This window comes from Myotis nattereri (genome assembly GCF_964212035.1).
Source record: "Myotis nattereri genome assembly, chromosome: 2".
NCBI lineage: Eukaryota > Metazoa > Chordata > Mammalia > Chiroptera > Vespertilionidae > Myotis > Myotis nattereri.
In genome coordinates this window covers 121,390,202-121,404,090 of record NC_138076.1, presented here as the reverse complement: position 1 = coordinate 121,404,090, position 13,889 = coordinate 121,390,202, and the positions used below count along the sequence as shown (strand labels likewise).

Genomic DNA, 13,889 nt, shown 5'->3' with positions numbered 1-13,889 from the left:
TCTGGACTTAACTATTCCCTTTTGTGGCGAGTAGAGTGTTCTGCTACCAGGACCCTGCTCGCTTGAGAGAATCACTGCTGCTCACTGGAGAACGCTGTGCACTGGGCTCTAGTCGTGTGGAGAGGAGTGGCATACCCTCCCCACCTCTAAACCTTTAACTCTTACTTGTGAACAGATGATACGGTTGCCAGGGATAGAGACAGACCATGCCAATGTCTGGGAAAAACAAGGCCAAAGAGATGCAGTAGGTATCAGGGGGCAATTTCTAATTCTGCTACTAACAACTTGTCAGGGTAGGAGGCTCAGCCCTTCCTATAGAGTATAGAATCTTTGTCAGGGTGAAAGAGTATTAGAGTAGAGTCCTGACCTGAGTCAACAAAAAGATTAGGGCCTACTGCAAATATGAAGGTGGGATCCAACAGGAGGCTGTACCCTCTGCAGGAAGCAGGCTCAGGAGGAGCCGGGGAATGAGTTTAGGAATGAGAACCCACAGTGAAGCCCCTAGGCAGGAACCACTTCAGTGATACATTAACTGAAAAATTGCCCTGAGGCTGTCAGATCTTTCAGTTGTACAAGACAGAATGTTTGTGCGTGTGTATTCTTCTAGAATTTGCACAGCTGCCTAAGGACAGAAGCTGAGGCTGCATATTAAGGATGAGCAACGGGAGCCCCCGAGGGGCTTACAGCTATCTGACTAAGTTCTAGAACTGAGAAGAGAAGTCTTAGTCTGATGCTCTATGATCTGGCTTCTGATTACTCTTCATCTCACCACCTCTTTCCAGCACTACGGCCGCCTCTGTGCCTTCGTGCAGAGGGAGCAAGAGTGTCTGATGCGTTGTAGGCAGGTACATATTTGTAGAGCAGTGACTGAACATCCTGTCCCCACTGTTTGGAATGTTCTCTATGGCCTTTCTTGCCATCCGCCCAGTAAGCTCTTCCTTCCATCAAGGATGTTAATTTCACCACGAGGCCTTCGATGACACCTTCCCTCAGATGACTAGCCTGTTGTCTCATTGGACTGTGAACTCCTTCAGTGTAGGATCGCTGGTGTGAGGTTGGCACTTACTGACAAGTAGAAGTTGTTTAGTTTATGAAGGGAGGGAATGACCTGTCCAGGCCCACTCTTTATTTCTAAAAGTATATATTTTTATTGATTTCAGACAGGAAGGGAGAGGGAGAGAGAGAAACATCAGTGATGAGAGAGAATCATTGATCAGCTGCCTCCTGCACACCCCCTACTGGGGATCAAGCTGAGACTTCCTGGTTCATGGGTTGACACTCAACCACTGAGCCACACCAGCTAGACCAGGCCCATTCTTTTTTTATTTTTTAAGTATATTTTATTGATTTTTTACAGAGAGGAAGGGAAAGAAAATTACAAACATCGATCAGTGCCTCCTGCACACCTCCTACTGGGGATGTGCCTGCAATCAAGGTACATGCCCTTGACCGGAATCGAACCTGGAACCTTTCAGTCCACAGGCTAATGCTCTGTCCACTGAGCCAAACCGGTTAGGGTGAGGCCCATTCTTTAGACATGAAACTACAGCTAGCACAGTCCATTTCCCAAACCAGTGAGCCACAAAGGCTACCTTACCTAGTCCCTGTTCATGATGTAAACATAGGTAGGTCTCCCTTTTAAAAATACCCTGGTGTGAGAACAGCCAAATTAATTTATAGGACAGCAAAAAGGGGGGTGGGGAGGTGGAGGGAGATCCATATTGCAAATGAATTCCCCACAGATTACTTTAAATAGCACACTTGGTGAATATTTTTCTAATCTTAAAAGAAAGAAAGCCTTTATAAGCATGACCTGAAATCCAGAAGCCATAAAGGATCGATAAATTTGATTGCATGAAAATTAAAACTATTTGAATTTATAATAATGAGAATAACAGCATATACCCCTATAAGACTTATTTCATGCCAAATGCTATGCCAGACACTTTATATACACTAACTCATTTCATTCTCATAATAATTCCATGAGTTAAGTGCTGTCTTTTTTTTGATCCTCACCGGGGGATATTTTTTTCATTGATATTTAGAGAGAGAGTGGAAGGGAACGAGGAGGGGAGGAGAGAGAGAGAGAGAGACATTGATGTGAGAGAGACACACCTCCTGCACCCACCCAGACCAGGGCCTGAAATTGAACCTGCAACCAAGGTACATCCCCTTGCCCGGAAATTGAGCCTGCGACCCTTTAATCCGCAGGCCAACGCTCTAACCACTGAGAAAACTGGCCAGGGAAAAGTGCTGTTTTTATTCCTCAGTTTATAGGTGGGGAACCAGAGGTTGACTAAACCATGATCATTCATCTAGTAAATTAGAGATGACTCCAGGATTATCAAGTAGCCTGCCTTCAGACACTGTGCTCTAGCCACTCGTTAGGAGGCCACATACCATCAAATGTCAGGAGACAAAGACAAGTGAGGAATAAATTGCAACACGTAGGACAAAGGACTGACTGCCCTGGTATATGCTGAGGTCTTTAAAGTGAGCCCCATCAAAAAATAGAAAATATGAACTACAAGCCACTGAAGAATCATCACAAATGGCTATATATATTGTGTGTGTGTGTGTGTTTTCTATTACACTGGCAAAGATTTAAAAGCTTGATAATAGTCATTGTTGGTGAAGATGTAGATAAACAAGCATTTTTACACACTTGGTGGGAATCCTATATAATAAAAGGCTAATATGCAAATAGACCAAATGGCAGAGCAACCAGAACAACTGAACAACCAGTCGCTATGACATGCACTGACCACCAGGGGTGTGTGTGTGGAACATGGCGGGTGTTGGCCACAGCAGGAGAGTGGGGGCGCCAGACCAAGGTGGGGCACCAGTCGCTGTTATCGGGCAAGCCTCTGGTGGTTACTGAAAATTCTTTGCTCCCGTGTGCCGTGGTCCCGCCTAGCGCTCATACCTGCTGCCAGTGCCAGCCCCACTCATACCCACAGCTTGCGCTGGTCCCGATCACTCAGCACCATCAGCGAGTGCGAGCGGTGGCTGCTGGCCCTGGTGGCCCCTGAGGGCTTCTCCACCCCCTCCACTCCCCCCCCCTCCCCCGCTCCTGAGGGGTGATCAAGGCAGCAGCCGCCACTCATACCCACTGCTGGCGCTGGTCCCAATTGCTCCATGCCATCAGTGGGTTCGAGCGGGGCCGGCACCGTCAGTGGGTAGGAATGGCGGCAGCGGGAGCAGGGCTGCCGGCAGACAGGGGACCAGGGGCTGCGGCAAGAGGGGACGGATGGGGCGTGGAGGATGGGCAGAGACCTGCCCCCGGGCCTACCACAGCCTTGTGGCCCACAGTTCCTTTCAAGATTCACGAATTTGTGCACTGGGCCCCTAGAGTAACTATGAATTACTGTCAAATATCCAAATTTCTACAATATTTTTTGAAGGACAATATAGCAATTACCTATTAAAATTTAAGATATTCTTAACAACTTACCTAATAGGTCTACTTCTGGGAGTTTTTCCCCACTGAAAATGCTCACAAAGTGCATTTCAGCCACACAATGAAATACTCTGTTTTAAAAAAGAAAGCGGTAGATCCCTATGCATAAGATATATAAAGGGAAGATATATAAAATGTATTTAGTGGGGTGGGGGGGAATCATTATGAATATGATATGTTCCTCTATCATAATTTTTGGTAAAAATTAAACAAAATATAAATATACTTTATATTACTATGCATTATTATAAGCATAGGGCAAAATACTGAATTTATATCATAATAAGAACTTTCCCTTTCTAAGTTATATATTTTCTGAATTTGAATTTTTGACAACTAACACACCATCCTTTTATAATCAGGAAAAGCATAATAAGGATAAAATTAAGTATATGATAAATAAATAAAGAGCAAACACCCTTCCCTGTTTGTTCATTTATTCTGCAAGCATGTACGAGGTGTACCTACTGAGTCCCAGGCACTGATGCTAGATGTTGAGGGTATGAAGACCGATAAACAGAGCTCCATCCTCAAGGAACTTGTCTAATGGCAGAAACAGATGGCAAATCTGGTGAGAGCCATCAGGTGTGGAAGGTGCTGGGAGAGAAGTGTGTTCTGGGCTCAGTTCTCCTGGGCTGGGGGAAGGGCCCTTGGGGCAGAATCTTGAAATATGAGCAGATAAGGTATCAGCAATCTCAGGAGAAATGCAGTGGGCTTAAAGCTCAGGACCGAAGCAGTTCCTGGATATGGATGGATAAGGTTGGAAAGTGTGGGGGTGGGACTGACCAGGAGGTCTGATAAGACACCTAGACTTTGTGGGAGCAGTAAATGACTGACATCCTTACAGCACCATTTTAGAAGGATCGTTACAGAGGCAGCAGGAAAGATGGATTGGAGAGTCAGGAGTCCCAGGGTGACATACTGGGTCTGACCAACAGCAGAGACAGTAGGTATGGCAATGGGACTGCCCACAGACAGGTAAAGGAAGTAAAATGTCAGGACTTGGTGAATGATTGGATGATGAGGGTGTGGGAAAGGGAGGGGTAAAGGATGACACCCTGTGTTTTGGGTTGGGTGGCAACCTCTGTGCACTCATAGCCTGGAATCTTGCTCTCAGAGTTGCAGCCCCAGTAGAAGTCGGTTAATGAACAACTTCCCAGGAACGCAGCTCTTGTGTAAAGAGGGTACCTTTGGCAATCTTCTGCACATATCTATTTGCCAGTTACAACAGTCTTCCGGGGCCATTGCACCAGGGCCTTGGGAAGCTTGTCAGGGGCAAAAGTCCTCTCTGACTGATGCTCACTGCTGAGCATAACCTGGGACAATATCACTTCTAAGCAGGTGGTGAACAATGCATTATGATCAAATAACAGGGAGATGAGAGAGGGAAAATATCATAGTGAGTGATGCCTCTTTTCAAAATGGTGTGGGCATCTCCATGTTCTCTGGCTCCTGTCCCTGGATGTCAGAGGCATTAGCACCCCTCACCTTCCCATGGTTTTAGTGAAACAACAGTGAAAGGCAGTTTTAGGCCCTTAGGCTGTTGGAGCCCACCCCTTAGCAAGAATCAAGTGGCACTGCCTGCGGCATCACCCTCACCTCCTGCTTGCTGACAGCACTCTGCTGGGGCAAAAATAGCCGCCACTCTCACAGTGCTCAGCCCCACACACGTCAATAACCTGGGCTTGCTGGCTCTCTTGACACAGGTCCTCTCTTTCTCTCAGTCATCACTGCTTGGAGTTCGCTGCAGAAGACTGAATGCTGACTGTCTGCTACCTTGGTCAGAGTGCTGGGGCAGTTCTGATTTCAGAAGCCTCTGGATGGACCGTGCTATCGGAGCTCCATAGAGCTGGTCTTAAAATAGAGGCCTCTTAACTGAGCCTTGAGTCTCTGGAGGGATGGTGTCTGCTGTGGACAGACGTCACTGAGGGAGCAGTGGGGCGTCACCAGGCTAGCTTCTTTCCCCAAGTCCCTTGGCATATCTTATCTTATCAAGTAGCTGGGCTGGGGGTGCTGCCAAGCTTTGTGGGAGCTGCCTCTGAAGGCCAAGGGTTTTGTCCTGAGGTATTTCTCAGGGATGTGGGGGCAGAGTCTAGGCCTCATTTTCAGAGGAAAGCCTTCTGAAAGAGTAAATTGCTTAGTGAGCAGGTGTAGAATATGAAATAACTTGTCATTTTGAGAAAAGATTACTCTTCATCTCACCACCTCTTTCCAGCACTAGGGCCTGTCCTCTCTGCCTCTGTGCCCCTCCTGCTCTGCTTATCCCTACAACTGTTCCTTAAACCTAAAGGCCAGGCTATAGCCAAACACATATCTTGTTTGCATTCCTGGTGAAGTTTCCATTCATCTATAATGGAAAAAAATATGGAGTTGCCCAGCCAGTGTGACTCAGTGGGTTGAGTGTCATCCCATGCACCAGAAGGTCGCCAGTTTGATTACCATTCAGGACACATGCCTGGGTTGTGGGCTTGATCCCCAGTTGGGGGTGTTGGGGAGGCAGCCAATTGATGTTTCTCTCTCTCACCAATGTTTCTATCTATTTCTCCCTCTCCCTTCCTCTCTCTGAAATCAATAAAAACATATTTTTAAAAGTCTACTTAAGTCAGAATGGGGTCAAATCTGGCTTTTCTACTTGCTTGCTTGACAAGCTGAGTTCTCTGAGTGCAAAATGGTAACAGCTCTAACCGGTTTGGCTCAGTGGGTGGAGTGTTGGGCTGTGGACTGAAGGGTCCCAGGTTTGATTCCCTTCAAGGACATGTACCTTGGTTTCGGGCACACCCCCAGTAGGGGGTCTGCAGGAGGCAGCTGATTGATTGATGTTTCTCTCTTATCAATGTTTCTAACTCTCTATCCCTCTCCCTTCCTCTCTGTAAAAAAATCAATAAAATATATATTTTTTAAAAAGGTAACAGATGACAGTCCCTACCTCACTGATTATTATGAGGATGAAATAGAATAATATATGCAAAACAGTGCAGTGCCCGCTACAAAATACAAGGGGGTTACTATCATTGCTGGAGGTATTCAGAACTGAATTTTTCATGTCTTTCCCCCATTTCTAGAAACTCTATTTTGTCATTTTGTTAATCTTTTTTTTTATTTTGATAGTCTCTGTTCCTTCTTCATCCTCTCAATCTTCTACTTTATGTCTTTAAGCATACTCATAATCCTAAGTCTTTAGAATTCAGTGTGTATTTTATACTATAGCACATCTCAATTCATGTACTAATATATAACCTTCTCAAAGGTTAAAGAGAAAAATAATTCTACCAATGCAATAAAGTTGTACTTTAAGAAAAAAAATATTTTACCTGTTTACACATTTAAATTAAATAAAATGGAAACAATCTAAATGCCCATCAACTGGTAAATGCATAAATAAAATGTGATAAATAAAATGTGATAATTCAGCAATTAAAAGAAATGAAGTTCAGCCGAAACCGGTTTGGCTCAGTGGACAGAGCGTCGGCTTGCGGACTGAAAGGTCCCAGGTTCGATTCCGGTCAAGGGCATGTACCTGGGTTGCGGGCACATCCCTAGTAGGAGATGTGCAGGAGGCAGCTGATCGATGTTTCTCTCTCATCGATGTTTCTAACTATCTATCTCTCTCCCTTCCTCTCTGTAAAAAATCAATAAAATATATTTTAAAAAAAAGAAAAGAAAAGAAAAGAAATGAAGTTCTGGCACATGTTACAACATGGATGAACCTTATAAATGTGAAAGAAGCCAGATGTAAAAGACTACAGACTGGATTGTCTGGCATCAGGACAGGAATTCTAGGGCAGCTTTCTCCTGTACAGGGCTTACAAGGGTAATTGTTCCTGTGCTGGGACCTCCCCTGTCTCAGGGCTGACTGGCAGCCATAGCTGAGTCTCAGTCACCCTATTTAGTCCACCCTGGAGATTTTCTGAGACCCCGCCCCATCCAATTTGCAGCCCCACCCATGCTGTTTATAGCAGCTTTTCCATATGAATGGCCTGTCCTGGCTCAGACTTTAGACTTTGCTAAAATCTCTCAAACAAGCTGCAGCTAGTGACAGCATGCATCAAACCTATCAATAAAAGGCCCAAGACCTGACTCTAGCTCCAGCCTAACTTGCTTCACACCTGGGCCTCACCTCCTGCACAGCAACTCTTCCACTAGTTGCAGCTGATCCTCACAGAGATGCCAACAGCAATCTAGGCTCAACTACAAGAGTGTGCACACAGCCCACACAGGCACACACCTAGAGTGCCCAGCTCGGTGACTAGGGAGGCTGAACCACTGGACTCTACAGGACACCTACTACACAAGGCCACTCTACCAATTCCAGGAGACATAATAGCTCTACCTAATACATAGAAACAAACACAGGGAAGCAGCCAAAATGCAGAGACAAAGAAATATGTCACAAATGAAAGAAATGGAAGCAAGCAGACTAATGGCTACAGAGTTCAAAACCATGGTTATAAGGTTACTCAAGGATCTCCATGAGAGCTTCAAGAATCTTAGTGAGAATGTCAAAGACATGACAAAAGACCAGTCAGAAATTAAGCATACACTAACTGAAATAAAGAACAATTTACAGGGATTCAACAGTAGAGTAGAAGATTCTGAGAATCAAATCAATGATTTGGAATATGAGGAAGCAAAAAAGACCCAATCAGAAGCACAAAAAGAAAAAAGAATAAAAAAATATGGTGTAAGGAGTCTCTGGGACAACATTCAAATCATAGGGGTGCCAGGAGGGGAAGAGAGAAAGCAAGATTTTGAAAACCTATTTGAAGAAATAATGACAGAAAACTTCCCCTACCTGGTGAAAGAAATAGACTTACAAGTCTAGGAAGCACAGAGAGTTCCAAACAAGAGGAACCCAAAGAGGCCCACACCAAGAAACATCATAAATAAAATTCCAAGGGTTAAAGACAAAGAGAAAATTTTAAAGGGGCAAGAGAAAAGCAGTTAGTTACCTACAAGGGAGCACACATACAGCTGTCAGTTGATTTCTCAACAGAAGTTTTGCAGGCCAGAAGGGAGTGGCAAGAAATAGTCAAAGTGATGAATAGCAAGGACCTACAACTAAGAATACTTTACCCAGCAAAGCTCTCATTTAGAATTGAGGATCAGATAAAGAGCTTCACAAACAAGAAAAAGCTAAAGGAGTTCATCACCACCAAATCAGTGTTACATGAAATGTTGAAGGGTATCCTTTAAGAAGAAGAGATAAAAAACATGAACAATAAAATAGCAACAAATACATACCTATCAACAATTAAATCTAAAAATCAAAATAAACAAGAAATCTAATGAACAAAATAAACTGGTGAATAAAATAGAATCAGAGGCACGAAGCATGAAACAGACTGATGAATTTCAGAGGAAAGGGAGCAGGAAGAGATTAACCAACAATCTTACCTATGGACACAGACAATAGGGTGGTGAAGGCATGGGGTGGGGCAGGAACTGAGTGGAGGAGGGCAATGGGGGGAATTAAGGAGGACATCTGTAATACTCTCAACAATAAAAAAAGTTTTTTAAAAAGAAGTAAATCTTTGTGACCTTGGGTTAAGCAATTATTTTTTTAGTTATGACAAGAAAAACATATGTTCTAAAATAAAACAAATTGAACTTCATTAAAGTTAAAAACACTTGTGTTTCAAATGACACCATCAAGAAAATGAAAAGGAAATTCACAGAATGAGAGAAAATATTTGCAAATCATATATCTAATAAGGGTTTAATATAAAAAATGTATAAATAACTTAAAAACTAATAAATAGACAAGAAACCCAATTTAAAATGGTTTATATCTAAAAAGTTCCATGATCATCCAACAAGCACATAAGAAAATAGTCAACATAATTAGTCATCATAAGTTGTCATTGCAAATTAATGAGATACACTTCATACCTACTAGAATAGCTATAATGAAAATGATTGAAAACAAATGTTAAAGATCTGAAGAAAGTGAAACTCTCACTGCTGATGGCAATGTAAGATGGTGCAACTACTTTGGAAAACAGCTTGGCATTTCTTCAAAAGCTTAAATATAGAGTTTCCATATGACCTAGGTATTATACTTCTAGATATCTACCAAGAGAAATGAAAACATGTCCACATGAAAACTTGTACGTGAATATTTATAATAGTCTTGTATTCACAGTAGCCATAATAAAATAAACCCAAATGTCCATCAGCTAAAGAATAGATAAGTCAAATGTAGTATATCCATACAATGGAATGTTATTCTGCTAAAAAGGAATACAGTATCTATACTTGCTATAATATGGTGAACCTTGAGAACATTATGCTAAGTGAAAGAAGACAGACACAAAAGTCCACATATTATATAATTCTATTTACATGAATGTCTAGAATAGGTAAATTGATAGAAATAGAACATAGTGGTTGACAGGGACTTGGAGGAGGGAAGAATGGGAAGTAACTGATAACAGGAGTAACAAAACTGTCATAGAATTAGAATATAGTAGTGGTTACACAACTCTCTAAATATATTAAAACCCATCGAACTTTAAACAGGAGAGTTTGATGATATATAAATTATATTCCAAAAAAGTTGTTTTAAAAAAGTCAATTAGAGTCTTTAGTTAATTATGAGAATCAGAACATATTATGGACTGTGGTCAAAGCTGATAAAGGTAAATGCTGCCAGACCCTGGCCTGTATGGTTCAGTTAGTTGGAGCATTGTTCTGTACACTAAAAAGTGGTAGGTTCAATTCCAGGTCAGGGCACATACCCAGGTTGTGGGTTCCATCCCAGTTGGGGCCCAGGTGGGAGGCAACCGGTGGATATTTCTCTCTCTCCCTCCCTCTCTCTAAATATCACTTTTTAAAAAACAAGTAAATGTGGCCAGTATAAAAAATGATGAAAATAAACAAATTGAAATTTATTTCAGAAAAGATAGGAAAAGAACAACAAAACACACCTAAGAAAAATAGAAATAAGGAATAAAATTAAGATGATTCAGAAATTTTTGAGTTACAAAGCAGATTAGTAGATTTAGTAAATAAACCGCTGGAATTTATTTTTTTCTGAAAAAAAAGTATAATAAACCATTTTCTATTAATGTAATCAAGAAAAAAACAAAAAGAAAAAATATGAATAAAAAAAGTAAAACTGATAAAAATGTTATAAATATAATAGAAGAGATTTTTTTTTAGCAGAGATTAAAAAAAAAAATGGAAAAATAGTTGACCTGGCTCAGTTGGTTGTCCTGATACACCAAGTTTGTGGGTTCAATTCCTCCCATGGGGGTACATACAAGAATCAACCAATGAATGCATAAATAAAGTGGGCCAACAAATTGATACCTCTGTTTCCCCCTCCCTTCTTCTCTCTCTCTCTAAAAAAAAAAAAAAAAAAAAAAAAAAAAAAAAAAAAAATCAATAAAAAGATTACAGATTTTTCTAAACATTAAAAAATGGCAAGAGAGGAGGTTGAGCTTACCCTATGCCAAAATCAAGGGAATGGCTATATTTAGAGCAATTTATCCTGAGAACCAATTGAATAGTTTCTGCACAACAAACAAGAAAGAGACTGAATAGAGAATGTTGGGGAACCATGAGAACTCCCTGCGAGCTGAGGAAACTAGCTAGAAGTGGAGGAACCATTGTTTACGTTTTCCCTAGACTTGGATAACAGGTGGGCATGCTATCCAGGTTCTCTTGCCAACCTGCAGAGCTGCTGTAGTGCATTCCCAGCCACCCCTCTTGAAGCTAGATCCAGCAGGAATTGGAATACACCATAGCATGCATAAATGGGGTCACTTCACCTAGAAATTAATCAAGTGAGTGCAATAGGACTCTGCTAAGTGCATCCACTGGGCTGCATCTGCACATGGGGCTCCCCAACCTCGAGAGATTGTGGAGCAAACAAAATGCTGTGGTACCTGTATGCAGGGCTACCACTCTGGAAAAAGTGTGGAGACAGTGGGGCACTCCTACACACACATTTTGCCTGCATGCAGGACTGCCCAACCCAGATAGGGTGCAGAACTAGCAAGGTGTGGCAATGCATGCATGTAGGTCTGCCCACCTGAAGAATGTGCAAAGATAGTGGGGCACTGCAATGACTGAACTCAGAGCAGCCCCTCACAGATCTGATTTGGGCAACAGACAATTAAAGCAGTAGAGAGGTTGCTTGCACATTGGGCAGCCTAGCCCACGCCAGGCAGCATTGCCTAGAGCAGAAGGGCAAGAAAGCACACACACACACACCAGATTGCCCTAGTTGGAACCCACTCCTTCTGGCCAGGCAGCACAACAGGCACCCCATATGGCCTCCCCAACTACAACTGGCCTGCTAAACTGTCCAGCACATAGTCTAACAGAGGCCACTTTTTTCAAGATTGGGAGAGATACATATTTTATCTAAGTCATGGAAACAAACAAAATGGGAAACAGAAGAATATGCCCCCAAATGAAGGAACAAGAAAAAAACAAAACACAGAGAAAAACACTAATAAAATGGATATAAGTAATTTGACTGATAAAGAATTTAAAGACATATTCAAGTACTAAACACACTTGAGAGCAGAATAGAGGAACTCAGAGAACACTTCAACAAAGAGTTAGAAAATGTAATCAGAGATGAAGAATACAATAACTACAATGAAGATTACATTAGAAAAAAATCAAACAGCAGATGAGTTATACAGAAGAATAGATTAGTGATTTGGAAGACAGAATAGTAAAAATCACCTAATCAGAACAGATAAAAATTTTTTTAATGAGGATAGCAATAGTGAAAAAGACCTCTGGAACAACATTAAGTGCTCTAACATCTGCATAATAGAGACTTCTGAAGGAGAAGAGAGAAAGAAATTGGAAGAAAATATTTTTGAAGAAATGATGACTGAAAACTTTCCCAATCTGGAGAAGGAAACAGACATTCAGGTCCAGAAAGCACAGAGTTCCAAACAAGATGAACCCAAAGAGGCTCACACCAAGACATATTGTAATTAAAATGACAAAAGTAAGGATAAAGAGACAAGCTTGAAGGCAGCAAGAAGAAAATAACAAGTCACATACAAGTGAAAACCCATAGACTATTAGCTGATTTTTCAGCAGCAACTTTACAGGCAGAAGGAAGTGGCAAGAAAATTTGAAGTGCTAAGATAAATAAATCTAAATACTATACATAAAATACTATATCTGGCAAGGTTATCATTCAAAATTGAAGACGAGATAAAGTAAAAAGTAAGGGAGTTCACTGCCACTAAAAACCTACAGAAAAAATAAAGAGAAAGAAATCCAGTCAAAACACTGAAGAGAACCAGCAAATCAAAAGGAACCAATTCAGACAAGCAAAAAGTAAGGGAGTTCACTGCCAGTAAACCAGCTTTATAGGAAACTAGAGGCCCGGTGCACAAAATTCATGCACAAGAAGGGTTGTGTCCCTCAGCCTGGCCTGCCTCCTCTCATAGTCTGGAGCCCTCAGGGGTGGGAGGTGACCCTGCAATCAGGGGAAGGAATTGCCCCCATCACATCTCTGCTGCTGCCACTGCCAGCAGCACAAGCCTGAGCCAGCCCTGGTTACCTAAGCCTTGAGTAGCCCTGGGTGGCTGGGCACCTGACATATGAGGCTTGCCTGTGCCTCAGGCTGGCCCTGGGTGGCTGGGGGACTGAGGGGACTGGGGGACTCTGGAGGCCACGTGCCTGCCACCCTGGCAGGGCTGAAGGGACTGGGCACCGCCATCTTGTGGCTGTGGGTGCCGCCATCTTTGAGGGCGTGGCAGTCAATTAGCATATTCCCTTCTTATTGGCTGTGGGAGCCACCATCTTTGCAACAGTGTGAGGGTCAATTAGCATATTCCCTCTTTATTAGATAGGATGTTAAAGGTTTTTTTTTATTCTGGAAAGAAAGGCCATAAGAATAAATAAGGAAATATAAGGAAGAAAAAATATCATTGGTAAAGGCAAATATATAATGAACACAGTGAATCAACCTCTTAAAAAGCTAATATACTAGTAAAGGTTAAAAGACAAAAATAATAAAATTAACTATAACTATAATAGTCAGGTGATACAAAAATAAAATGATATAAAACATGACATAAAAAACATAAAGCATGTAGGAAACTAAGATGGCGGCATAGGTAAATAACGGGAAATTGCTGCCTCCCACAACAACTTCAAAAATACAACGAAAAGACAAAACAGACATCATCCAGAACTACAGGAAGGCTGGCTGAATGGAAATTCTACAACTAGAAGGAAAGAAAAGCACACTGAGACCCAGAGGAGCTGCAGAGTAAAGTGCAGAGGTACGGAGGCTTGCGTGCGCGGAGGGGGGCTGGCACCTGAGGACGCGGGTGTATTTTTGAATCGGGAGGGAGGCACAAGCTCCCGACTGCTCTGAACTCTGGTTCCAGGAAGTCTCTGGGGACCCAGGACTCATACGGGGAGAAACTGGACTGTCTGGCAG

General features: G+C 42.3%; 1 protein-coding gene across 1 annotated transcript in view; it reads right to left on the bottom strand.

The window, feature by feature from the left end:
* Window positions 1-13,889, bottom strand: part of NINJ2 (ninjurin 2) — an 88,340-nt gene that overhangs the window by 14,739 nt on the left and 59,712 nt on the right. The window lies entirely within an intron of this gene.